The sequence below is a fragment of the Notolepis coatsorum genome, assembly GCF_963971535.1.
Source record: "Notolepis coatsorum genome assembly, chromosome: 4".
In the NCBI taxonomy this organism is placed as follows: domain Eukaryota; kingdom Metazoa; phylum Chordata; class Actinopteri; order Aulopiformes; family Paralepididae; genus Notolepis; species Notolepis coatsorum.
The window spans coordinates 203,793,680-203,821,179 of NC_140168.1; positions in this window are offsets into that span (position 1 = coordinate 203,793,680).

Here is a 27,500-nt window from a genome sequence, read left to right on the forward strand (position 1 = left end):
ATATGAAACAGCACTCCGTCCTGGCTCTAAACCCGTTACTGCGACGCAGTGGAATTCATTGTTTGAGCATGCTCCAATAACCAGAAGCCATTCGTGTGACAAAACCCTATTAATATGCTTATCAAGGGCCAATAGGGAGTGACATGCATAACGCTTCCCGAAAGCGAATGTGTGCAGCGTCTTCCCGCCACCATTATGTAAAGCGAGGGGGGTTTAGATAAGGAGTTCTCCAAAAACTCTGCGTTTCTATCACTGTCTTGCTGCCGTCCCTCGATTGCATCACCGATATCTGAAAAGGAAACGATTTCTCGACCTCTTTTCATTGCATCAATATTCCATGAGGCCGACACTCTCCGCCGACACTTCCTCTCTATCTGTCCCGTGAAAATGTTTCAGCCGAGTTAAAACTCTTGCGAGTGAGGGAGGGAGGGACGAAGGCTGCGCGTTTCAGAAATGTCAGAATTCAGCGTAGTTCTGGCTATGACCCCCAGTTCATTGCTGCTCATCATTTATATATATCTATATATTTATTATGTTAACATTTATTTTTTATGTCCAGATACCGTATGTACCCCTTACTTTGGTGTTTCCCTTCATGGACTGCATTTATATAGCGTTTTTAATCCAAAGCGCTTTACAACTTGTGCCTCACATTCACCCATTTACTCACACATTCACCCATTCACTCACACATTCACCCATTCACTCACACATTCACACACCATACGAGGTGCCCACCTTCTCATCGGGAGCAGTGGGGGGTTAAGTGTCTTGCTCAAGAACACTTCGACATGCTGCCAGGAGGAGCCGGAATGGTACCGGGAACCTTCCAATTACCATTATATACAGTATATCCGATTCCGATTATGTAACAGATGGTAGCGCGAGGCGCAGTCACGATGGACTCCAAGTGGTGTGAAGTGACTGTGGCGAGTAGCGGTACTGCGAGTTAAACTCACTCTCCCTTAAAAGACACATAGACATGTTACCAAGGAGTGAATTCACCTCTTGGTATAGCGGTCTGTGCTGTCGCCCGTGGTGCGGCTAACCACAGGTTTGAAACTCCCTCGGGGCATCGAAGTTTAAGGTGACGATGTGACAACCGTTACATATATATATTATTTATTTATTTTGAATTTTCCCTAGAATCTGTCATCTTGCGATGCTGCCGTGATGGCCGAATTTCCCTGAGGGTATCTGAGCGATCTGTCTGTCTGTCTGTCTGTCACGTGTCTGTCTGTCTGTCTGTCTGTCTGTCTGTCTGTCTGTCTGTCTGTCTGTCTGTCTGTCTGTCTGTCTGTCTGTCTGTCTGTCTGTCTGTCTGTCTGTCTGTCTGTCTGTCTGTCTGTCTGTCTGTCTGTCTGTCTGTCTGTCTGTCTGTCTGTCTGTCTGTCTGTCTGTCTGTCTGTCTGTATGTCTGTCTGTCTGTCTGTCTGTCTGTCTGTCTGTCTGTCTGTCTGTCTGTCTGTCTGTCTGACATGGAACATCTTTCAATTCTGTGCTGTCCGTTCCACCTCCCCCGTGAGTTTACCGCGGTCATCATGACCGCTGTATATATCCCTCCACAAGCGAACACCGGCAGGGCGCTGGCAGAGCTACACGATCATCTCAACAAACATCAAATTAAACATCCAGACGCGGAAATGATCGTAGCTGGTGATTTCAATCAGGCCAATTTGAAAAAAGTGATGCCGTCCTTTTTTCAACACATCGCCTGCTCCACAAGGGGAGGAAACACACTCGAGCACTGTTACACCCCGTTCAGAGCCGGCTACAAGGCTGTAGCGGCTCCACCATTGACGGGGGCTACAAGCTCATCTGACCACGACTCCATCTTGTTATTCCCCGCTTACAAACAAAGATCATGTGACGCCGTCGTGTCACGTGAGACAAAAAAATGGGCCGACCAATCAGAGGCCACGCTCAAGGATGCGCTCGAGGACACGGACTGGAATATGTTTCAAGGAAGCGCCAGTGACGTCAGCGAGTTCGCGGATAGCGTTGTGTGCTTCATAACAACACTCGCTGACAGTATTGTCCCCATGAAAAAGGTGCGGGTCTTCCCAAACCAGAAACCGTGGGTGGACAGTACTATCAGAGCAGCTCTGAACTCTCGCACCACTGCTTACAACCTGGGCAGAGAGTCAGGAAACATGGAGGAGTACAAGGCTACAGTCTATAATCTGCGCAAGCCTGTAAAACTTGCAAAACGGACATATGCTGATAAACTGGAGACACAAATGGCACAAAACGACACAAGAGGCTTATGGCGGGGACTGAGGACAATAACTGACTACAAAGTGAGCGCCCCCTCAATGGGGAGCGACGACGCCTCTCTCGCGGACAAACTCAACTCTTTCTACGCTCGGTTTGGTGTAGACAGTGGCGCCGCTAGCTCAACGGCTAGTGACGTCACTGGCGCGCCGGCTGTTGTGGAGGGGGGGGGCAACCGCGGGGGTTGGGGACGCTCTCTCGTTGCCGGAACACAGTGTGAGAAGAGCATTTATGCAGGTGAACACCAGGAAAGCGGCTGGCCCAGATGGTATAACAGGACGCATACTTAAGTCCTGTGCCAACCAGCTAGCCCCTGTGTTCACCACCAAATTGTATCAATCCCTGGCGGAGTCAGTGGTCCCTGCCTGCTTCAAGATGTCTACCATCATCCCTGTACCGAAGAAACCCTCCCCAACATGTCTCAATGACTACAGACCGGTGGCACTCACCTCTGTGGTCATGAAATGTTTCGAGAGGCTGGTCAAGGATCACATTTGTGCCTCCCTCCCCAGTGATATGGACCGTATGCAATTTGCATACAGGCCAAATAGGTCCACTGACGACGCGGTCTCCCAGGTACTGCACAGCACCCTCTCTCACCTTGACCGCCAGAAGGGGGGCTATGTGAGACTGTTGTTCATTGACTACAGCTCAGCGTTCAACACCATAGTCCCCACCAGACTGGTGGACAAGCTGATCGAGCTGGGTCTGAGCTCCGCTCTGAGCGCCTGGGTACTGGACTTTCTGAGTGAAAGACCCCAGGCGGTCAGGGTGGGGGGTCAGACCTCCAACACCATCACCCTGAGCATCGGGTCCCCCCAGGGCTGTGTTCTGAGCCCCCTGCTGTACTCACTCTACACACACGATTGTGTGGCCAAGTTCAGCTCCAACTCCATAGTGAAGTTTGCAGACGACACGGTGGTGGTGGGGCTGATCTCGGACAACGACGAGAAGGCCTACCGGGAGGAGGTTGAGGTACTGGAACGCTGGTGCCAGGACAACAGCCTGCTCCTGAACATTGGTAAAACCAAGGAGCTGATCGTGGATTATAGGAGAGGACAGCAGGGGACACACACACCACTGAGGATAAACGGGGCTACCGTGGACAGGGTGAGCAGCTTTAAGTACCTGGGGGTCCACATCTCAGAGGATCTGACATGGTCAACACACATAGACTCAGTCGTAAAAAAGGCGAAGCAGCGCCTCTACCACCTGAGACAGTTAAGGAAGTTCAGAGTATCTGGGAAGATACTCCAGTCCTTCTACTCCGGAGCTGTAGAGAGCATCTTTACTGGAAACATCACTGCCTGGTATGGAAACAGCATGGCACAGGACAAGAAGGCCCTACAGAGAGTGGTGCGCTCAGCCGAGCGTACCACGGGTATTGCACTACCTCCCCTGCAGGTTCTATACAACAAGAGGTGCAAATCCAGACCCTGCAGAATAATGAAAGACCCTCACCACCCCAACAACAGCCTGTTCCAGCTGCTGAGGTCAGGCAGACGCCTGCGAACCCCAGCTACTAGGACAGAGAGGCTTCGGCTCAGCTTCTTTCCCCAGGCCATCAGAGCCTTGAACACTGAACACTGAGTGCCACAAAACACTGAACTCTCCACACACAAGCACACATGAGCACACACACGACACGCACGCTGTACACGCTCGCACACTAGCAGCCACTTTAACATGAGCAAGCACACACTCATGCTGCACACGCCCACACTTATGGCCACAAAGTAAAGGTCACTTTAAAAATAGTATAGCAACAGTAACAGTGTATTGCACTACCAAATGATCTAGCATGTCCTCCATGCTCTGTAAATAACTTATGTACAAATACCGATATGCCCTACTATGTTACCTGTTTATTGCCCAATGTTGTTTTATTGGATTCTATTATATGTTGTACTACTGTATTGCACATCGTTGCGGGCAAGACCACCCGCATTTCATTGTATACTTGTATGCCGTGACAAATAAAACTCTTGACTTGACTTGACTATAAAGTTACCAAAGACGTCTCAAAATAACCGGAGAAGTGTGCCATGGCTCCTCCCTCCTCCCTCCTCCCTCCTCCCTCCTCCCTCCCTCCAGCTGAAACTACTGTTGGGGGTGGGGGGGGGGGGGGGGAGGGTTTGCTGCATTTACAACACAAGACGAGACAAGGCACAATAATTTTTACTCTATTTGTCTATTATATTTGATTGTTTTTAGTATTGCCTATTATTAAACTGAATCAAACCGCACTTTTTTACTCTGTCTATTCTATTTTATTATTTGTATTACTGATGAAACCGTAAACAGAGAGGCCTATTGGGATGCTAGATCCTAATGTGAAACACTATGATTTACCTTACCTCGCTACCTCTCTATCTTTTTTATGCTCGCTTGTGCCTGTATTTTTTTTTTACTGCTGTGAAGCACTATTGAACTGCAATTTCTGTATGAAAAGTGCTATACACATAAAGTGTATCATTATTATTAATAACGGTTCCAGAGATTATCATGTTTTCATGATGGTGGGAAGTCTCGACGAGCCTTACTGCTCTCGCATCGCTCTGTGTTCATGCCCACGACCAGAGAAAAACAGACACGACCACAGCGGATGCTCAGGCACGACACAGTATAGCCTGCTGGATGATACTGCTCAATCTGTCCCGCAGGGCACTCCATGCAGAACATCTGATCCTGCGTGTGTGTTCATGAATTGAAACTGAAGCCATCTAACGAGTGCCATGGTTCTACTGAAGGGATTCTGATGACAGATATATATATTGTGGCAGATCTCACCCCCCCCCCCCATTCTCTCATGGATATGTGAAGGATGGGAGATACTTTTGCCACGGAAGGAGTAGAGACAATTAGGTAGCTGATTAGTACTGATAGAATACACATACGCATCATTAGATCACCCACATCTCACGTGCACACACCCAGACCCACACACTAGAAAGCCACTAGGTTAGTGAGGAGTAAGTGGAGCGGAGGTGAGGTTGGAGTTGTTGTTATTAAGAGAGAGAGATTGTGTTATTCGGAGTTGTGAAGGTGAGAATTAGTGAGGAGAGGTGAAAGCGAGTAGGTGTTCATTGTGTACTGGACCCTGGACTGGCTGAGAACCCCCCGTGTGTACTGACCCTGGACCGGACGACTACCCTGAGTATTGAACAATCCCTTTTTCTGTCGGCTAGCCTGTTTTGTGTTTTTGACCCTCGGACTGGATCACGACCATTCTTTTGCCTTTTCCACTGGATTCTGCCTTTAATTCAATAAATACTTGTATTGATTGATATTGCTCTTGTGTAGACATTCAAATTTGTTTGTATTTGAACCGTGGCGAGTCTGAACCCCACCAGGCTCATCACAATATATTCATGAGAAGATGAAAAACGTCAAATTATTGGCCTGGTTACTGACGGCGGCAGCCTTGCAGAGGAGGCTAATAATGTGACGTTCCACACAGGTGAAGTGGAAGATAATCGTGTTTACCGAACCATCGCTGGAAGAGATGTAGATACCGTCACGGTTGGTTCTAGGAGGCTGACGCTGTTCTCTGCAAACAAGTGGATCCTTAATAATAATAATAATTCATTTATTTTGTTGAGCGCTTTTCAATGACCCAAAGTCGCTGACAATAGGCAAAAAAACAAAGAAACATAGAACCACAGGGAAACGGAGAACAATATGAATACACAAGAACATAAAACCACGAGTAACGGATAACAAATACAGGAGTCAGTAGGGGAGACAGTCGGGAAGTGAATAAGGGAAACCGGGGGGGGTGGGGGGGGGAGGAGAGGAGAGAACGTAGGGCAGGGGAAAAGGGGGTGGTAGGTTGGAGGAGGGTGGTTATGGGTAGGGAAGGTTGAATGCTTGTGTTCCCCGTCCAGAAACTGGTAGCGTCTCTCAAATGGTAAATGGCTGCATTTATATAGCAGCTTTTATCCAATTTGTTCCTCAGATTTGACCCATTCACTTACACAGTCACACACCGATTGCAGAGGCGACCATGCGAGGAGCCAACCTGCTCATCTGGAGCATTTAGGGGTTAAGTGTCTTGCTCAAGGACACTTCGACACGCTGCCTGGGAGGAGCGGGAATCAAACCGGGAACCTGGTGTATTATTATTTGTATTGCACTGCACTATTTTACTCTGTCTATTGCTTTTATTGCAGGTTCGAAACTGTCGGGTATTACACTGTGTGGGTATCAAGCAAGAAAGACTGTCAGGCTTTAAAACTGTGTAAGACCCAGGCCTAGAACCGCGCCCTAAGAGGGAGGTTTGAAGGGTCAAAGTGGGTATCAAACGAGTGGGAAGACTGTCAGGTTTTAAACTGTGGATACCAAACAGAAGGTAATGACGACTTTGAACTGTACAGTAACAGTAATCCAGAACAATTGTATTGAACTGTAAAGAAACTGTGATTTTATAATATGTCTGCACTTTATGTGATCATTTCATCATTCATGTCTTTTATATTCTACTAAAACTGAATCAAACCATAAACAAGGTGGCCTGTTGGGATGTTAGATCCTAATGTGAAAAACTGTGATTTTATATGTCTGCTCATTTTACCCTTGCTATTATTTTACTTATTTTTACTTTTATCTTTACGCCCCACTATCCGCTGGGTGAATACTCTGACCTTTATCATGTTTTGTAATAGATTACAGAAATTCATGAAGCCTATTGGAACCTGAGGTTCTGATATGATTTGATTAATATATCTGCATTATTTTATCCCACTTTATGCTTTGCTCTTGCTGCTCATTTTACACTGATTGTATGTCTTATTTCTTACTGATGTAAAGCACTTTGAACTGCAATCCCCTGTATAAAAGGTGCTATACAAATAAAGTTATTAACCTTCCGACTACCAGACGATTGCTCTACCTCCTGAGCCACTGTCGCCCCCTTACAAAAATAAACCTTAGTTTGATGGTGATTGCAGGGTTACCGTGGTACCGGCTATTGTGTAAATAATGAACAATGGTGCTGCCAGAGTAAAAGTACTTTATCTGATTTTCTCCTTAACTGTCCTGCAAATTTTGCATGAAATGCCTGTGGATTGCATACCCAAAGTCATTTGAAAGCTATTCTTGAACCATTTATACACCACATGGCCTCTTTTGAAAGGAAACATTCAGAATTTTCTTCCACAACAGCGAGAATCACTCTGAGTGCTACTCAGTGGCGGCCGAACGATAGGGGGCGCTGGGGCGCCACCCCCCCTGATTGAGAGAGAGAAGAAGAAGAACTTGTGTTTTTTACTTTAGATATTTTGAAGCCCTAAAAATAAAATAAACATGTTTAAAATGAATAATAATTACTATTAAAATGCACAATAACGTTAATATAGTATATAAATCATTGTTTTGTGAATGCTATTCTTTCTCCCCCCTCGTTTGTGACTGACGTCACTCTCACAAATCTACCTACCTCCAAACCTGGGCGCTTGGCTTAACGCACACTGACTCTGCGTCACTGTAAATTAATCAAGGAAATAAATGTAGCCTATCAACGGTCATAAATATGATCTGTGGGGTGCGGCTTTCTGGCGCTCCAAGCCAGCAGTCACGCACTCTGTGCTCCACTCTGTGTTCACTCGTCACCAGTCCTCAAACAGAAAAGACTTGCCTCGAGGAGTATTTTCATTTTCGATTTCTAGCTAGCTACCATGGATAACACTGCAAGAAAAACTCAGATTGAAAGAGCTTCTGTCGTTTTCTAGCTGATTCGGTAAGAAGTGTCGGCTAACAAGGAGCTATATGGCTAGCTGGATGCAGTCATGTAAATGTCGTATTTTCTGTTACTGGAGTAAAGGACATGAAACACTTTATTTAATAAAAGTGGATTAAGGCTTGTGGACAGCTCTCGCCCCCTTCAACTCTTCTGATGGTAAGTGAGTCATATGTTTAATTTGCAAGCCAGCCTTGGCTCTTTTAACAATATGCTAAATATGCTGTACACTGAAGTTATTCTTGGTATATACTGTAGGTTCAGTTCATTTCAGTTCAGTTATTTTTTCTTTCGGGCTTTGGACACATAACGGTCATTCCATAAATCACCAAAGTTTTACCAGCTGCTGTTGCAGCATTGTCCAATTAACATTTACATACATACATAGTAAATACATATACAGTACACATTTCAGTGCACACATATAGTACACATTACAGTACACATTACATTATAGTATACCTGCAGTATATAATAGTATATATAATAGTATATAGTACATAATAGTGTATACAGCACATATATAATGTGATGTGAGATATATAGTACATGATATATACAATACAATATAGTACCATAATATAATAGTACATACTGCAAATATAGTTCAATATAATATACAAATGAATTATAATATGATTATTATTATTATTATTATTATTATTATTATTATTATTATTATTATTATTATTATTATTATTATTATTATTATTATTATTATTATTATTATTATTATTATTATTATTATTAGTGTTTATTATTATTTTTATTTTTTTAATATGCCATTAAAGCTCTTCTTCCCTTCTGTACCTATCAAAAATATATTTTTTTAGTCTAGATTTGAATTGATTTATGTTTTCACAATATTTTAGTTCATCATGTAGCCCATTCCACAGGGTGTGTGAGGTTTTGCCCGCTGCTCACTACCTTTTCTCTGTCTTCTTTAAGCCTACTGTTAGGAATTCCCTATTCTCTGTCTAATTCCCTATTCTCTGTCTTCTTTAAGCCTACTGTTAGGAATTCCCTACTCACTCTCTCTAGCCCCCACCCTCTCGTTCCTTACCCTTAGTGGCCACACCTGTTTGATATTCTATTATCTCTCGCACCTGTGGTGGCAGGCTAATTAGTCCCCCTGTGGGCTTTAAATACCAGGGCGCTTCCCCTCGTTTTGGCGTGGGGTCGTGTTGTATTCATGCCGAGTCATATTCCTAACATCTAGACTCTTTTCGGGAGATCCTCTGGTCTACCAATGCTGTAAGATGGACCTCTCCAGCCTTGAGATGTTTGCTCCAGCCTTCGTCTGCTGTCGCCGTAGCCTGTGGAGGAGACTGTTCTGCGCTCCCTGTAACTTCCACGGGAGGCACCTCAGCGTTCCACTGCAGACCCCAGCGCAGCTGTTCGTCCTGACGCACATCTAGACCAACGCGCATCTCCCGGACCCTCGAGCTTGGCACGCTCCTCCGTTCCAGCGCACTGACGCGCATCTCCCGGACCCTCGAGCTTGGCACGCTCCTCCGTTCCAGCGCACTGACGCGCATCTCCCGGACCCTCGAGCTTGGCACGCTCCTCCGTTCCAGCGCACTGACGCGCATCTCCCGGACCCTCGAGCTTGGCACGCTCCTCCGTTCCAGCGCACTGACGCGCATCTCCCGGACCCTCGAGCTTGGCACGCTCCTCCGTTCCAGCGCACTGACGCGCATCTTCCAGACCTTCGAGCTTGGCATACTCCTCCTCGCAGACGCACCCCGAGGCGTCTCTCGGTTCCGACAGCGGCTACCCGGTGGACGACGCTCTCGCCACCGCCACTGTCCCGACGCGCACACCAAGGTGTGGCGCGCACTCTGTTCCTCGGCTCCGACAGCGGCTACCCGGTGGACGACGCTCTCGCCACCGCCACTGTCCCGACGCGCACACCAAGGTGTGGCGCGCACTCTGTTCCTCGGCTCCGACAGCGGCTACCCGGTGGACGACGCTCTCGCCACCGCCACTGTTCCGACGCGCACACCAAGGTGTGGCGCACACTCTGTTCCTCGCTCCGACAGTGGCTACCCGGTGGACGACATCCTCGCCACCGCCACTGTTCCAGCTCCCTGTTCCGACGCGCACACCAAGGTGTGGCGCGCACTCTGTTCCTCGGCTCCGACAGCGGCTACCCGGTGGACGATGCCCTCGTCACCGCCACTGTTCCAGCACTCTGTTCCTCGGCTCCGACAGCGGCTACCCGGTGGACGATGCCCTCGTCACCGCCACTGTTCCAGCACTCTCTCCCTCGGCTCGGACAGCCAGCCGCCCCGGTGGCCATGCCTTCGTTCCCGTTGCTGTCCCTGTACCATTACGCATGCGCCTGGGTGAGTTTTGATTGTGATGTCACTCACCCAGCGTAGTGCCCTTGCCCCCGTTCCCGCTGCTGTCCCCGTACCTTTACGCATACGCCTGGGTGAGTTTTGATTGTGATGTCACTCACTCAGCGTAGTGCCCTTGCCCCCGTTCCCGCTGCTGCCCCGTACCTTTACGCATACGCCTGGGTGAGTTTTGATTGTGATGTCACTCACTCAGCGTAGTGCCTCTTGCCCCCGTTCCCGCTGCTGTTCCTGTACCTTTACGCATACGCCTGGGTGAGTTTGATTGTGATGTCACTCTCCCAGCGTATTGCCTCTGTTAGTTAGTTTGGACATTTCATCTCCCAGCGTATTGCCTCTGTTAGTTAGTTTGGACATTTCATCTCCCAGCGTATTGCCTCTGTTAGTTAGTTTGGACATTTCATCTCCCAGCGTAATGCCTCTGTTTTTGGTTCTCACTTAGAATAGTATTTTTGGACTTTACATCTCCCCCTGTGTGTTTGTCACACGAAGATATTATTACTTTGTTCACTTTGTTATTTGGACTGTTCTGCACCTGCTCTGCTTTTTCCCTTTTGTGCATTAACTCTCTCCTCTGTCCTGCAGAGCGGCCCAGATGTTTTCCCACCAGTCCCCAGTTCCTCCCTGTACCCCAGCCCGCCTCCGCGGGCCTCAGTCCCCTCTGTCCCCTCTGTTTCTAGTTCCACCTAGTTCCTGTCCCAAGTTCTCCCCTTCTAGTTCCAGCTAGTTCCTTGTCCCTTGTTCTCCTAGTCCCCAGTTCTCCTTCCCTAGTTCTCCTAGTCCCTAGTCCTCTATCCCTAGCTCTCCTAGTCCCTAGTCCTCTCTCCCTAGTTCTCCTTGTCCCTGGTTTACCTAGTCTCTAGTTCCTCTGTCCCAAGGCGTTCCCTTAACCTTCCCTTAGGCGTTCCCTTACTTTCCCTTAGTGTTCCCTTTTCCTGCCCGCCTCTTAAAGGCACCTTTCCTTCCCCTCATATTATATTCCTGTATTTGTGATTCTCCCTTAAAGGGACAGTGCCCTTTTCCCTGTATTTCCCTGTTGTTCAATAAATATCTGTTTCTTGGCAAACCATCATACCTGTCTTGTGTTGTGCGATTGGGGTCGGTTACAAACCATAACAGGGTGGCTCCGTAACAGGAGATACACATTATTTTCAGGTTGGTTTTCATCACATGTTTTTTGAAGTTCAATGGTCCTCTGAGGTTGTATCCTCCCTCTTTATCCAGAAATGTGCTTCTTACATTTACCGGTAATTGCTTATTTCTTGCTTTGTACATAACTTGCAGAGTTTTAAAGTTTACCATATCAATGAACTTTAAAATGAGTGATTGAGTGGGCGGTCAGGTGGCGTAACGGAGATTGCGTGTGTCACCAAACCCCGGAGCGGTTAGATTCGCCTGTTCGAATCCAGCTCACAGCTCCGGGGTTGTCACCAGCTTGGCTGGCCGTTCACACTAATACAATTGGCAGTATTAGAGGGTGGGAAAAGCTGGCGGGGTGGGTCCGGGTCGTTGTAAACAGCGACTCCTACAGTTCGGTCGGGGCGCCTGCTAAGCGCGGATAGGACTTGAGTGGGATAGTGTGATCCTTCCACACGCTACGCCCTCTCAATGAGAATCCGCGCTGCCAGGTGAAAAGAAGCGGTTGATTGGCTGGACGTGTGTCGGAGGAAGCACGTGGTAGCCTCCACTCTCCCAGACCGACTGTGGGGGGTAAGTGCGCAGCGACCAGGAAGGGGATTGGGAATTGGCATAACGACTAACATTGGGATGGGAGAAAAATCTGAGGAAAATGGAGGGGGAAAAAAGATCAAAAAAAAATTAAAACATTTTTGTGATTGTAGAAACAGTGTGTGTGTGTGGTCCCAATATCCTGCATTGTTTATTACTCTTATTGCTCTTTTTTGTAGGATAGTCAATGTAATTATGGTTGTTTTGTATGTGTTACCCCATACCTCTGTGCAGTAATGCAGGTAAGGCAAGATCATTGCACAGTACAGAGTGATGAGTTGGGATTGAGTACATGTCTCACCTTACTAATAATTGAGATGCTCTTTGCCATCTTAGCCCTCACATATTCTATATGGGGTTTCCAGCAGAGTTTATGGTCTAAAATCACTCCCAGGAATCTATTTTCATATACTCTTTCTATTCTATTATTATCTATTATCAACTGAATGTCTCTTTTTATCTGGCGGTTTCCAAACACCATACATTTTGTTTTATTTAGATTTAAAGATAATTTATTTATATCAAACCAGAGTTTGTATTTATTCATTTCTATTGTTAAGACCGTCATAAGCTGCTGGATGTCCTCCCCTGTACAGAACATGTTAGTGTCATCAGCAAATAGTACACACTTCAATACATTTGACACCGAGCACAAATCGGCACAATAGGTCTGATCCTTTCTTTGCAATCTTCTAAATTGTGTAGTGCTTGCCTGCTTGGGATTCCACGAGGTACTTAATGCTGTGTGTGAGAGAGAGAGATAGAGAGATAGAGGAGGGGGATGCTAATTAATTTTGCCGCGGGGGGGGCATAACCCATGGGACAATGCATTGGTAACTTGTACCTTGTTAACTTACTTACTTGTAACTTGTAAATGACAATATATACATCTGTGATTAGTATTGTACGGATCGGAATACGGGCGTGCGCGTGGGAGCAGGGGAGGAAACTAACTTTTTGGCTTACCAGCCAACTGGCGAGTATATGATTTTTTTAACCAGCCAAACAGATTTTTTGCCAGCCATAAATAAATCGCTAATTGTGATAATTTGTATGTCTTCGTCTAAATAGATTTTCAATCATAGTAATAATCACACCGTGTCTCTACTCTTTAAAATATTTATTACCATAAAACATTAATAAGTGTCTCTACTCTTCACAATATTAGCATAAAACATATTAATCACACCGTCTCTACTCTTCAAAATATTAGGATATCACATATTAACATGAAAGAGGGAACTATTCTGGACTGGGTTGGGCTCAACTGGGCAGTGAAAGATGCTGGGCTGGACTGGGTTGGGCTGGTCTAGGTTGGACTCGGTTGGGCTGGACTGGGCTGGGCAGTGAAAGAACCAAACATTTCACTATAATGTAATAGCTAAATAAAACAAAACTTGAACTTGACTTGTTACTCATGTCAACGCTAGGGGTTCAGCAGGTGTATTCTGAATGACAAGTATGACAACATCACCGTTGTGAAGGGCATATGGGCGAGTGGTGATATGGGGGGAAACCCGGTAATAATAAAATGTCACTCGGCTGCATTTAAGCAAAGCCGCTCAGTATGTTGAAGGCACGTTATGGTAGCTTGTTACATGCTAGGTAGCTAGCCGGCTAATGCTGGTTGACTTGAGTGAGTGGTCTGTCCACTTCCCCTACATGGGCGGCATCTTCTAGAAAACGAGTGTTCATTGGAGGAGCTTAGAGCGCAACGATGATGTTCATTGGTTATGGATTATTATGAGGCGCAAATGGGAGGAATCATAAGGGGGGAGTCAGAGTTCGGCTTGTGCCAGTGAGCGAATAGGCAGATTGCAGAATGATTTTTTTGTTTTGTTTAATACTCGCCAGTGTGGCGAGTGCTCTTTATGAATCACTCGCCAAACATAAAGAATACTCGCATTTGGCGAGTAAAATGGCCTAATTTCCTCCCCTGCGTGGGAGCATGCACAAAGATATTACAGTGCTAGTGTAGTGCTCCCGACTGGAAGAGAGAGAGAGAGCGTGCGTGCGTGTGTGTTTGTGTAGGCGCTATTGGAAACGTGGCTGCATTTATAGAAGATAAGAGCTGTCTGTTTATAGCTCATTGTTTAAAGGAGACGTCAGAACACAGGACTCAATTGTAACAGCCATGGAGGACAAAAGGTTTATTGCAGTGATCACCGAACAACACAACCCAGAAAATCCCAATGTCCAAAACTAGCATCTTGTCTTTTATACGGCCTATGACACATACATGCGTCAGACTTACGTGTTTAAGTTGTTTACCAAAATGGGCGCAAAATGCGTGCAAATGACTTTATGCTGGTGTGAGTGTGTGTGAGTTCATGTGTGTGTGTGTGCGTGCGTGTATATGTGCGTGCGTGTAAAGGTGTGTGTGCTAGCGCTACTGTTATGTAATATCCTTCTATTGTAGTTATCAAATCCAAATGAGACAGACTGTCTCCTCTTCGTGATTGCACAACAGTTCACACAACAGGGTCCATTTACTTAAATATAGCATAGTTCATAATTATAGCCATACAGTATTATAGTATCCTATAGGCCTCCCTCCGTTCCTACATATAGCTGATCAGAGGCTTACCGGCATATGGTGCAAAAGACCGTATGTCAACGTGTGTGTGTGTGTATGTGTCTGTGTGTGTGACTTACTGACGCCTAACGTCTAAAGGCCCCCTTACATAACCGCTCTAAATCGGGGTATCTGTGTGTCCACGAGTATAAAGTGTATGTGTGTGTGTGTATGTGTCTATGTGTGTGTGTGTGTGTGTGTGTGTGTGTGGCGCCTAACGTCTCTCTCTGATGTTTCCTGTTAATTACATAACTGATGGGTGTGCGTGTGTCTATGTGTGTGTGTCTATGTGTGTGTATGTGTGTGTGTATGTGTGTGTGTCTATGTGTGTGTGAGTATGTGAGTGTACACATGTGTGTAAGGGTCATTATGATCGGAGCTCCCTGGCGCCTGTCCTTGGCCGCTTCCTGTCTTTTCCTGCACTTCCTACCTTGCTCTCATGGCTTAGTTAGTGAGAGCAACATTTATGAAGACACAGTACACCATCTAAATACAGCAAATATATTACCTATATATAAGCATTTAAAGTGTATTCTCCACCACATAATCCTCCCTTTCATGGCAGAATGCCATGACAATGCAAAGTGAGTATACATACTAATGCTTTTTTATGCTAGCATTATGTGTGTTGACTCTCTCCATACTTCAAAACACTTTCTGACCCCTCCCTTATAGCAACTCCCCCCAGTTACTGTGCTCAGAGACAGAAATACGTCGACCAAGCAGTGAAGATCACCGCTCGGGCCTATCTAATTCAGAGACCTACCAATCTGTAAGTCAATTCGAGGTATTCCGGTCAAAAGGCCCACAATATGTTAAGCAAACTTCCGCCCTTACAGGAGAAAAATTTACTCCCTGATGTCAAAAGTTGTAAGAGAGGTAAAAACTCAACCTATCGTGACTTACTTACGCCAGTAACTCCCCCTCAATATTCAGTTTAAACATTAAAGGAAAAAAGGATCATATAAACATGATTATTTTACAAAAAGCACAAACAACAACCGTGAATACCGTGAAATCATCCCTGTACCCAAAAAATCTACGCCCGCTTGCCTCAACGACTATCGCCCTGTAGCCCTCACCTCCATAGCCATGAAGTGCTTTGAAAAGCTAGTGAAGGGCTACATCTGTTCCTCCCTCCCCATCAACCTGGACCCTCTGCAATTTGCATATCGCCCCAACAGGTCCACGGAGGACGCCATAGCCCATGTGCTGCACACAGCAGCATCACATCTGGACAAGAGGCAGGGGAACTATGTGAGAATGCTGTTCATCGACTACAGCTCAGCATTCAATACCATAGTCCCCTCCAAACTCATAGCCAAGCTCAGGGACCTGGGCTTGAACTATGACCTGTGCCAGTGGGTCTTGGACTTCCTGACGGGCAGACCCCAGGTGGTAAGAGCCGGCAACTGCACCTCCTCATCCATCACGCTCAACATAGGGGCCCCCCAGGGCTGTGTTCTGAGCCCCCTCCTCTACTCCCTGTACACACATGACTGCGTAGCACAGCGGAACAACAACACCATCATCAAATTTGCTGATGACACAGTAGTGGTGGGCCTGATCTCTGCCAACGACGAAAGGGCCTACCTGGAAGAGGTAGAGAACCTGTCACAGTGGTGTCAGGAGAACTGCCTCTCCCTGAACGTCAGCAAAACAAAAGAGATGATTGTGGACTTCAGGAGGTCGGGGGTCAAGGACTACAGCCCCCTCAGCATCGACGGGGCACCGGTTGAGAGAGTGAACAGTTTCAAGTACCTCGGAGCCCACATATCCAAGGACTTGACATGGACCACACACATTGACAGTGTTGTGAAGAAGGCACGACAACGCCTCTACTTCCTCAGGCGCCTAAGGAAGTTCCAAGTCAGTCAGAAGATCCTTAGGAACTTCTACTCATGTACAATAGAGAGCATCCTGACCGGCAACATCACCTCCTGGTTTGGGAATAGCACTGCACAAGACCGGAGCAGACTACAAAGAGTGACACGTTCAGCCGAACGCACAATTGGAGGGGGGCTTCCCACCCTCCAGAACATTTACAACAAGCGGTGCAAGGGGAAGGCTAAGAGAATTATTAAGGACTCGAGCCACCCGAACAACTGCTTCTTTGAACTGCTGCCGTCAGGCAAGCGATACCGGAGTCTTAAGGCGAGCACAGAAAGACTCAGAAGGAGCTTCTATCCCCAGGCCATCAGGCTGCTAAACGAACAATAATCGCTAAACGAACAATAATCACTATGCAACAACCATCAAATGCTCACAGCACACACACCCACACGCACACACTCACTCAAACAAACAACACACTGCAGCACCCACTCTCCACACTTTAGATCACACAAACACACTTACACTTTATATTTATTGATAAAGGATCTGCACTACAACTCGTACACCTACTGTGAATTGTACCTAAACTGCACCTCATCCATTTATGCCTTGCACTATATAGTATTGTATATTAGTACACTGCACAGTATTGTATATTGTATGGTAACTACGTCTACGAACATTGTACATATGTCTAAACTGAACACTGTGACCTCTTTTTTACTTCTAATTTTTACTATGTTTTTATTTCATACTTATCTTGTCATGCACAGTCTCTGGAGCGCAACAGTAAGAAGCATTTTGTACAAAAGTATTCTGTACTTCTGTATGACAACTATTAAAGAAACTTGAAACTTGAACTTGAATACCTAAAATGGCATGATTATAACAAACACTCTTTATCACTGTCCACTCAATGTCTCTGTCCAGTCCATAGTCCATGACTCAGTCTTTTCATTTTTCCATCTTGTCATGCGCTTTCCTGATGTTACCACACCAGGGACTCAGGCTCGAACCTGCTTAGCTTCTAAGATCAGATCAACCGTGTTCAGGTTTGGAATGGCCACAAACCAATCCTCTGTAAGCAAGGACAGTCTGCAGCGAAGTCCTCCTTCTCCACCTCTGGCCTGCTCGTAGACCCACAGTCTGTCCATCATCCGTCCACACCATCTCGCCAGGCCAATGCAACATGTCCAACAGGAAAATTACAATTAGAAATTCCCATATATAACTGCTTGTTTATCCCACTATTCCCCTTCTTAATTTGATCTAGCCAAGCTCCATTGTATAGTCTCGTGCCAACATTTTCCCTGCATATTTAATACACATAATAGTATTATTAAACTCAACTTCCACCTTAAACCTCTCTCCTAGCCATATTGGCTTTAACATACAACTTCTAACAGTTGGATGTAGCCAATTACTTAAACACTTTCTTCACAAACATAGCCACAACACTGGTAAACAAACTACCCTCCCACTCAGGGCAGTATGGGGTAGAACACATAGTAGCATACTACAAGAACCTAGGCGTCCACAAAGACGATTTCAAACTGGAAATGGTAACTACAGATGAGGTACTCAATAAACTGAGCGCCCTCCAACCGAACAAGGCCACTGGCCATGACAACATCCCCTCCAAATTCCTCAGAGACTCAGCAGCCGCCATCACCCCAGTCATCACACACATAATAAACCTCTCCATAAAACAGGGACACGTCCCCAAGGACTTCAAAATAGCGAGAGTAACACCCCTGCACAAAAAGGGCAGCAAATTAGACCCAGGCAACTACCGCCCTGTTTCTATCCTTACATCCATCTCGAAAGTCATGGAAAAAATAGTATACGAACAGGTCGAAAAGTACCTTACGGATAAAAATCTAATCTACGAATTCCAATCTGGCTTCAGAACATCCCACTCCACTGACACATGCCTTCTCTATTTGAACGACCACATCAAGCAAGAGGTGGACGCGGGCAAATACTGCGGCATGGTCATGCTAGACCTACAAAAGGCCTTCGACACTGTCAATCACACCATTCTGATTGACAAGCTAAAAGCAATTGGTTTTGATAGTTTATCAGTGAGCTGGATACAATCCTACCTGGAGGGGAGAGAACAGATGGTGGAGGTAAACGGTACCCTATCCCCCCCCCCTCACAGTGAACTGTGGTGTTCCACAAGGAAGCATACTAGGACCACTACTGTTCCTAATTTATGCAAATGACATGTCGTCAGCTTGTGACTGCAACTTGTTCCTGTTTGCGGACGACTCAGCCCTGCTGGTCTCTGACAAGAACAAATTACAGGTTGAAAAAACCCTCAGCTCGGAACTAGGCAAAATCTGCATATGGCTCGCCGACAACAAACTATCATTACACATGGGCAAAACAGAGTCCATTCTCTTCGGTTCAAATAACAAACTCAGCAAAACAGACGGCTTCTCAGTTACAGTGGGTGACAATATTGTCACAAGGAAAGATGAAATTACCTACCTGGGTTCCATCCTAGAGGCTAATCTTTCCTGTGACAAAATGGCATCCAATGTAATAAAAAAAGTCAATCAACGAACTCGATTCTTGTACCGGATCTCCTCCCTGGTAAACAAGAATACCCTGAAGACTCTGGCAGGAGCACTCATTCAAGGGTACTACGACTATGCTTGCACCTCATGGTACCAAAGCACCTCAAAGGCACTAAAAACCAAATTACAAACATCTCAAAACAAACTAGTCAGACTACTGCTTGACCTGACTCCTAGAACCCACCTCACCCCTGCACACTTTGCCAACCTAGGATGGCTTAGAGTAGACGACAGAGTACAGCAACTTGCAATGGGCCTGGTCTACAAGATACACTACACGACCAAGGTACCCATGTACATGTCAAAATACTTCCCAAAGGTCAGTGAATACCACGATCACAACACCAGAGGGAGCTCCACAAATCATGTAAAACCCAGATTCGGCACAAACAAGGGACTAAACACGTTTCGCAATTATGCCACAACAATGTGGAACGCCCTACCCAAAGCTGTAAAGGAATGTAAATCACTACCCACCTTCAAAAACACTCTCAAAAAACACCTACGGGAGACTGCAATTCAAAACTGGCCCCTACAAATGTCCTAACCCAGTTGTACAATAAAGACCAAGCATGGCTTTGTCAGTATTCCAATGTACAGCCCCACCCAACCCAACACCTACCCAACCTCCTCCAATGTACAGTTTCCATGTCAAATGTATGTCAGTATTCCAATGTACAGTGTCCCCCCCCCCCTACCCAACCCCCCCCCCCCCCCCCACCTCAAAATGTACAGGTTTGCGTCCTCACACCCTAAATGGAAATATAATAAATGCACAACCAATTTCCACACATTTGACACAATTAGTTGCTAAACCAGACTTGTGCAGTAACTGCTTACTGGAAATATCCATTTAATTTGTTTGGTTCACTTTGACCACCACTTTGACCACCACAGGTTCTTTGACCTTTAGAACCTGCTTGTGTAGGGTACCCCTCTTTGTCCCTTAGATCCTCCATTTGGTAGAGTACACCTCTTTGTCCCTTAGGACACACCCCCCTCAGTTGCTAATGCTTTGTGACTATGCAACTGCTTACTCGTGGCACTGAGCCCACTGAAATAGAGAAGAGGAATGTATAGTGGATGTACATAATAATCATAATATGTTCCACAGCATAATTACATTTATTCACTCAGTGATACAGGGCTCCCAAATTATCTTGGCTTATTAATGATAATGGAAGTTACTCTGGCATACTTTGTAGGTGACGCACTCTTTATTAGTGCATATATCACTTTCTACAATGCTTTGAAACACTGAAGAGCGGAAACAGGAATAGCGAAAAAAGCTAGTTGAAATATATAGCTTCTTTAATACCTGAACTTCACAATTCTGAGGAAACAATGTATGTGCAGACTTAACAATAGTCATTGTTGTTAGCACTTTTGACACTTTTCTCATGCTTTGCACAACATCACAGTAGTACATCTGCTACATCTGCATATTCCCCACATTGACTTCATCACATTCCATGGTAAATACATCACAGCCGTCATGACTATCCTTATCGTTTGGCCCTCAAATTGGGGCACCTTAATGAATGAAAACCTTTATTTAAAATGGACACCACAGCTACATTGGACCAGTCACAATGAATAGACCAGATGTATTGTTTTGCGTGTTTATAGCATAAGTGCGAGTTTTCAACACTATTCCCTTGGTGTGTCATTACACATCTGCTACTCCTTGTTTTCATTACTGACTTTATTAGTCACCCGGACTATTAACATATAATCAAATTTGTGGACAATGTTCAGCCCGTCCCTTCTCCTGACGATGAGACCAGTTATAGAGCTATGATTCTATGTGTGTCTAGTCCTCCCTTTCATAGACGTGTTTTTTCCTCTGGTCTCTTCTTTTTTTTATAGTATCGTTGAGGGTCATGTCATCGTCATATCATATTTTTTATGATATTCATATTTATTCTGCTCATATCTTGTTTAGCCATGCTATATTGTCACCGGCGTTACTCATTTTATGCCTATGGAGGCTTCCTGTTGCTCTTTTGTACACAGGACTTTGACCTTAAGGGCAACAAGGTGTCACCTCATCTTTTATACACTTCCTTCATATGTCCTTATAGACTATTATATGTTCATACAGTGAGATTGCTGGCAAGATGACCCTCTCAATGGCCTAGGTGTAGTTGCATTGTACTTAGCTTTGGGTTCATAGTTTTGGTGTTTCGATGAGGACTTGACCTTCTGTCCCATGCATATGTCCCTTCTGCTTGTCCCACTCGGTTTTCCTGATTGTAGAACAAAACACTTATACCATCTGGCTGGCTTGCACATGGTAATTTTGTTGATCATTATCTTATTACAACACTGTCCTTGTTTCCGTGCAGAACTCTGTCGCTTCCAGGTGATGCCAGAGTCGTGCTTCTTTGTCTCGGACTGTTGTTGGATTGGCTCGCATGGAGGACCTTTTGCAGGACCTTTTAAGCTGCATTGCATGGCTTGCAGTGGCCTGTTTGTTATCTTAGCGCTTTTATTAGTTTTCATGCGATTACCTCATAACAAGTAGTAAGCATTTGCACAGGTTAGTTCTTCTAAACAGTTCTCCTAATAGTTACCCCCTTTTCACTATAGGCATGTGAACTAAACCATAGTTAACAGGATTTCCTCCGTACTCTCCGCAACCTATTAGAGAAAAACAAAAACAATTTCCCCCGTACTCTCCACAACCTATTAGAGAAAAACACTGGGTTAGAGATGTTCAGACAACCTTATTAACATTCATGGCGCCCATACTTACACATTTACTCTGTCTCCTATCTGTTTATCATCAATCAATTCACTTCTTTTACCCACTTTGTCATTTGTCACACAACTCTTGTCTTTATAACGTCTTGTTGTTCTCTCTCTTCTCATCCTCCCCCATTTTCACATTTCACATCGTGAAAATGAAACCTGCTCCATTCTTGTCCCTTTACTACATCCATATTGCCTTTTCCACGTCTCTGGTAATTGATCTTAAAATACAAATTTAGAAATCAACAAAGGTGTTTCCCCAGAGTCTACTTTCGGCTCCGGTTTTATTCTATGTTTTTTATAAATGACATGGGAAATAAAAGCCATACAGCCAAGCTACATCTTTTATACGGACGACACCGCCCTGTATACAAGTGCTCCCTCCTTTTTCCAATTTTTTTTTTTATTGTTTTGTATTTCTAATCAAGCACTCAAAAACAGCATTTGTCTACCTCAAGATCTTAAGCCGTTTTGAGGCTGGGCTCCAACCACTGTATGGCCTGGTGCCAACTGCCACATCAACTGCCACATTATTATGCAGCTGAGAAATCTCTGACATCACAGACATGCACATTTTTAGATAACTCAGTTCAGTGAGGGAGGAATATAGAATAGGAATAGGAAGAATGCGGCAATATGAGAATTAGAGATATATATCCTATTAATATAAGTCCACATAGCCAGGAAACACTGCTAAACACTGAAAAATGCCATTTATAAGATAGTTCCCCTTTAAACTAGTTTTAAATGTAAAGAAAACTAAATTCATGATGTTCACAAGGGCTCGCTCACAGCCAGTGAATCATGTTCATATTATTACGCTAAACGAAGCATAGAAAATGTTTCACCCTACACATTACCTACCAAGCCCTTCGCCCCTGGTACCTAGTGGACCTCCTCTATTCCTACATCCCGCCCCGGAGGCTGCGGTCCCCGGAGGCTGCGGTCCCCGGAGGCTGCGGTACGACAATAATCTGTACAGGACCACTCTAATCAGTTCCCCCAGATCTGTACAGGGACACTTCCTAATAGTTCCCACAGACTATATCTTTTCCAGGGCCACTCCCTAAACTAGGTTTTACAGTCTAAAAATTACAACAACAAGGGCTACCATGATTAGCCTTAATTATTGCAACACGTGATCAGCCTGTTATACGCCTTATGCTCAGAGCCGTGCTCAAAAGATCACAGAATGACTAATGACTGTCTCAACATCTACACTCTTTCTCCTAGTGACTCTCAACTAGGGTTGCAATTAGTTCTCTGTTTCACAAATATGACCCTCAGACATCCCACTGCCAGCTATAGATCCGCCATAGATAGATGCCTCGACTTATACAGTGAATACAGTTTTTGGGGGGAAAAACACAACTTTCCTTAATAAGGAATTTATTAATTTATTTATAATTGACAAAACACACAGTGTCATGTCACATGATAGTCTAATTATCTCAATCTGCCCACTTATTTCATGTGTTTGGTACAATGATTATACAATTAATCAAATGACCATAATATAAATCAACTATTTGCATGTAATGAGATTAGAGGACACTTCTGGAGGGTAGCTGATCCGTACGTTTGACCAATTTATACAACCTGCTATTTGAAATGTCCTTCTGTGTCATCACCTCTCATTGCATGGTCGATGGTTGTTTTGGTTCGTTGTTTTCGTTTGTTGGAAAGGAAAGAACGAGAAAAAGGAAAAAACAAAAACAATGATTAATTCATTTCACTTTGAATCACAAATATCTTCTTAACATGTACCAGAACTAGAAAACATGTATTGTATTGTCTGTATTTTTGGTGCATTCGAGAAGAGTCACAGACCTTGTTGCCCCCACTTTTGTGAGTCGTGAGGCTCCACCCTGTCAATTCTGTCCGCATGCTCTGAGTTTTTTCTCTCAGTCCACTAAAACCTCTCTGAAGTCTACTCTGTCTTCCACAACCAAGAAATAATAATAATAATAAAGATTAGATGACGCGCGTCCTTTCACACAATGCAAAAATAAATGAAACACATATGCTCTCTTGGTGCTTTGCTCAGAAAGAAAAGAAAAGATAAAACTAAAAAAAAGTTATAAAAACGATACGCACAGAGTCTCTCGTCAAGAGACCTCTGTTACCACGTCAAAAAAATAAACAGGGCTAGAGCAAAAACACAAGATCTCCCCAGAGGAAAAGTACTTTAATATGTGCTAACGGACAAAGTCATTGTTACCCCTGTCAAAATACAGATCCGGCTTCACAAACAGCAACAGCCGTCTGACCAGCAGCTCTTCTAAACCACAGTCTGTCTCAGCCTCATCAACAAGACACTGTATACAAATAACTCAGTCTCATCAACAAGACAACTCAGCCTCCTCAAAGAGACAACTCAGCCTCCTCAAAGAGACAACTAAGCCTCATCAAAGAGACACTCAGCCTCATCAAAGAGACACTCAGCCTCCTCAAAGAGACACTCAGCCTCCTCAAAGAGACAACCCAGCCTCCTCAAAGAGATAACTCATATAAACAACTCAGTCTCATCAACAAGACACTCAGCCTCCTCAAAGAGACAACTCAGCGATCTCAAAGAGACAACTTATACAAACAACTCAGTCTCATCAACAAGACACTCAGCCTCCTCAAAGAGACAACTCAGCCATCTCAAAGAGACAACTTATATAAACAACTCAGTCTCATCAACAAGACACTCAGCCTCATCAAAGAGACACTCAGCCTCCTCAAAGAGACACTCAGCCTCCTCAAAGAGACAACTTATATAAACAACTCAGTCTCATCAACAAGACACTCAGCCTCCTCAAAGAGACAACTCAGCCTCCTCAAAGAGACAACTTATATAAACAACTCAGTCTCATCAACAAGACACTCAGCCTCATCAAAGAGACACTCAGCCTCCTCAAAGAGACACTCAGCCTCCTCAAAGAGACAACTTATATAAACAACTCAGTCTCATCAACAAGACACTCAGCCTCCTCAAAGAGACAACTCAGCCTCCTCAAAGAGACAACTCAGCCTCCTCAAAGAGACAACTTATATAAACAACTCAGTCTCATCAACAAGACACTCAGCCTCCTCAAAGAGACAACTCAGCCTCCTCAAAGAGACAACTCACACAACAGCCTGTATCACACTACAGCTTTTTCCTTAAACCAAATAAAACACAACTATAACACTTGTCTGTGTCTCTTTGAACCAACCAGCCCCTGTAGCACAAACAACAACACATTTTGTCTGACAAGCAACTTTTGTTCAAAAGATAAAACCATGTTGTTTCAAGAAAATCAACTGTCTCTTTGAACCAACCAGCCCCTGTAGCACAAACAACAACACATTTTGTCTGACAAGCAACTTTTGTTCAAAAATGATAAAACCATGTAGTTTCAAGAAAATCAACTGTCTCTTTGAACCAACCAGCCCCTGTAGCACAAACAACAACACATTTTGTCTGACAAGCAACTTTTGTTCAAAAGATAAAACCATGTAGTTTCAAGAAAATCAACTGTCTCTTTGAACCAACCAGCCCCTGTAGCACAAACAACAACACATTTTGTCTGACAAGCAACTTTTGTTCAAAAGATAAAACCATGATTTCATGCTCTTTTTACAACCATAATACTCATCTGTGTCTGCATGCAGTTTTTTGGAGAGTCACAGACTCTCTTCCTGCTCTCCCACACAATTGAAAAACAGCTGTTGGCCCTATGCCCAGTCACCTCACAGTCCCACTTCCTGCATTTCTGTAACTATAATAGGGTCATAATGCTTGGTATATTTCATATCACTGATTCCACAGATAATTACTGTCCAACAACAAAAAACAGAAAAAGAAAACATTTCTAGCCTTTTAGAAAGAAAGAAAGAAAAAAGAAAAGAACACAGCATTTAATTATTCACAATTGAATCCAGTCTCCCATCTCAATTTTTCTTAGGTTATTTTAAAAAAACATCTTTCCAGTATCGGTCCGTCAGACAAAAACACAGCATTTTAAAGTAAATTTAGAGAAATCTCACCTTCTGTTTGTTTATTTTTGCTAGCCGCTGTCTTTTTTGTCTCACGGTCCCGAGTCCTTCAAGTGCTAATTCAACCTTCGTGGTCGCCAATATATAGAAGATAAGAGCTGTCTGTTTATAGCTCATTGTTTAAAGGAGACGGCAGAACACAGGACTCAATTGTAACAGCCGTGGAGGACAAAAGGTTTATTGCAGTGATCACCGAACAACACAACCCAGAAAATCCCAATGTCCAAAACTAGCATCTTGTCTTTTATACGGCCTATGACACATAACCTACGTCAGACATGCGTCAGACTTACGTGTTTAAGTTGTTTACCAAAATGGGCGCAAAATGTGTGCAGATGACTTTATGCTGGTGTGAGTGTGTGTGAGTTCATGTGTGTGTGTGTGCGTGCGTGTATATGTGCGTGCGTGTAAAGGTGTGTGTGCTAGCGCTACTGTTATGTAATATCCTTCTATTGTAGTTATCAAATCCAAATGAGACAGACTGTCTCCTCTTCGTGATTGCACAACAGTTCACACAACAGGGTCCATTTACTTAAATATAGCATAGTTCATAATTATAGCCCTACAGTATTATAGTATCCTATAGGCCTCCCTCCGTTCCTACATATAGCTGATCAGAGGCTTACCGGCATATGGTGCAAAAGACTGTATGTCAACGTGTGTATGTGTGTATGTGTCTGTGTGTGTGGCTTACTGACGCCTAACGTCTAAAGGCCCCCTTACATAACCGCTCTAAATCGGGGTATCTGTGTGTCCACGTGTATAAAGTGTATGTGTGTGTGTGTATGTGTCTATGTGTGTGTGTGTGTGTGTGTGTGTGTGTGTGTGTGTGTGTGTGTGTGGCGCCTAACGTCTCTCTCTGATGTTTCCTGTTAATTACATAACTGATGGGTGTGCGTGTGTCTATGTGTGTGTGTCTATGTGTGTGTATGTGTGTGTGTGTGTGTGTGTGTCTATGTGTGTGTGAGTATGTGAGTGTACACATGTGTGTAAGGGTCATTATGATTGGAGCTCCCTGGCGCCTGTCCTTGGCCGCTTCCTGTCTTTTCCTGCACTTCCTACCTTGCTCTCATGGCTTAGTTAGTGAGAGCAACATTTATGAAGACACAGTACACCATCTAAATACAGCAAATATATTACCTATATATATAAGCATTTAAAGCGTATTCTCAACCACACATTGACTGATCATATATTGATTGATGGCAATGGTGATAGTAGGCTATACTATACGCGCGTGTTTGTGTGACATTGTGATACGTCCTCGGTACATGTTTGCAAAATTTTTGGTATATCGCCCCCCCTGGAGAAGAATTCACCAGCCGCCACTGGTGCTACTGTAATAGCACTCAGAGTTGCAGAGGTTTGAACACACTGAAATAAACGTTTTCTTTTGACGTCTGAATTATTTTGCAAACAGATGCCTCTTACCGGTTATCTAGTACAGGTCCAAAGTTGATAACAATACCACAGAAAATGAGTGTTTTACACATGTTTTTCTAATGGAATGTATATGTATGTTTATCCAAAATGGCCATTGGCACACGCAGCAGATGTCGAACGAGTCTGGACCTTTCGGCAGATAGAAAACAATATATATCCTGGGAAATATCCCTCACGTGAGA